Source organism: Mandrillus leucophaeus, unplaced genomic scaffold (assembly GCF_000951045.1).
Source record: "Mandrillus leucophaeus isolate KB7577 unplaced genomic scaffold, Mleu.le_1.0 Scaffold847, whole genome shotgun sequence".
NCBI classification, from domain to species: Eukaryota; Metazoa; Chordata; class Mammalia; order Primates; family Cercopithecidae; genus Mandrillus; species Mandrillus leucophaeus.
In genome coordinates this window covers 5,224-6,896 of record NW_012109219.1, presented here as the reverse complement: position 1 = coordinate 6,896, position 1,673 = coordinate 5,224, and the positions used below count along the sequence as shown (strand labels likewise).

The 1,673-nt window shown below is 45.0% G+C and overlaps 1 pseudogene across 1 annotated transcript in view; it reads right to left on the bottom strand.

Annotated features, from left to right (window-relative positions):
- LOC105530824 overlaps positions 1–1,471 on the bottom strand; it is an 18,650-nt pseudogene extending 17,179 nt beyond the window's left edge. Inside the window, exon 1 of the transcript XR_001004695.1 lies at positions 1,417–1,471. The product of XR_001004695.1 is annotated as a Golgi membrane protein 1-like (transcript). The remainder of the gene's footprint in view (positions 1–1,416) is intronic.
- Positions 1,472–1,673: the final 202 nt, after the last annotated feature.

Sequence of the window (1,673 nt, the reverse complement as noted above, 5' to 3'; positions counted from 1 at the left end):
TACCCAGTAGTCATTCAGGAGCAGGTTGTTCAGTTTCCATGTAGTTGAGCAGTTTTGATTGAGTTTCTTAGTCTTGAGTTCTAGTTTGATTGCACTGTGGTCTGAGAGATAGTTAGTTATAATTTCTGTTCTCTTACATTTGCTGAGGAGTGCTTCACTTCCAACTATGTGGTCAATTTTGGAATAAGTGACGTGGTGCTGAGAAGAATGTATATTCTGTTGATTTGGGGTGGAGAGTTCTGTAGATGTCTATTAGATCTGCTTGGTGCAGAGTTGCGTTCAATTCCTGGATATCCTTGTTAACTTTCTGTCTTGTTGATCTGTCTAATGTTGACAGTGGGGTGTTAAAGTCTTCCATTATTATTGTGTGGGAGTCTAAGTTTCTTTGTAGGTCTCTAAGGACTTGCTTTATGAATCTTGGGCATGCATCCAATTATTTAAAATGCAAACTAGTCTACATGGCAGACCAGAGGCTGCCTGAGGAAAACGGATCACCACGGCACACAAGCAAACTTTTGGGGGTGATGAATATGTTCCCTGTGTTGACTTTGGTGGAGTTACTCGACATGTATGCTCTATCAAAACTGCTGTCCAACTGAACCTTTACGTGATACCCCCCTACCCTCAGCCCCGCAGCCAGGCAGCCTCTTCAACTCTGTGTAACCCTATGTTTCCCCCAAACACATTTCACAAAGTGACTCCTTTTCACATAAGACTTTCTAATATTCTTAGAACCTGACTTAGAACTAGAACTCTAAACCAGCAATGATCAAAAGAACTATAATGCAAGTTGTATAGCGAATTTTTAACTTCCCAGTAACCACACTTTTAGAGTAAAAATTATTCAACCCAACAGATGATTTAGCCCAACAGCATGGACCTTGCTGACCCTCCTGTCACAGAGGAAGGAAGAGCCCACCCCCCCGACAAAGGACAGCACCCCATTTTCCGCCCCGTGGCTGCTTCAGAAGGACTCAAAGGAAAACCAATCCCCAGCTGCCAAGTGGAGTCACAGGAGCAAAGAGGGGGAACTAAATTGTGCTGGACAGGTTTTCCAAGTTTCATGCAATCGAAATTCAGCATGACCCAATTCACAGGTCACATGTATACCATGTGTATATGTAACAGAGCATGTGCCTGTCGTAAGTACTATTTCTATTTCTCAACACATTCATGAGTGACATTCTGAACTCTTCTGTATCTAACAGCTTGCAATGTATTTGGCAATATTGTTTTAAAAGGAAAAGCCTCTTAATGAGATAGAGTTAGGCAAAAAGAATAAAGATTGCTCAATGACTCATGATACTATCTGCCATGAGATTATCACGGAGACCCACCTGGGCCTAGAGAAGAATGAGAGAAATAGAGCTTCCTCCTAAAAACAGCGCCTGGCGTGGAGGAGCGAGCGGAACTTACCTTGCAGCACTCGGATGAGCCTCTCGCCTGTGGTGATGTTATTCACCAAAACCGCCTGCAAGGAAGATAAACACACATGAAACACCCAAACCAACACCTCAGCCTGACAGCCAGATGCGATAGAAACCAAAGATGGGGCCGCCCTCCCCAACCCAGTGCCGCTGGCGCTCAGTGCTTGGCCTGGACCCTCCCGTGTCTGCTGCTGAAAAGGAACAGCGCGACCTAGAGATCAGCTCCCCACCGCCACCTCTGGACCC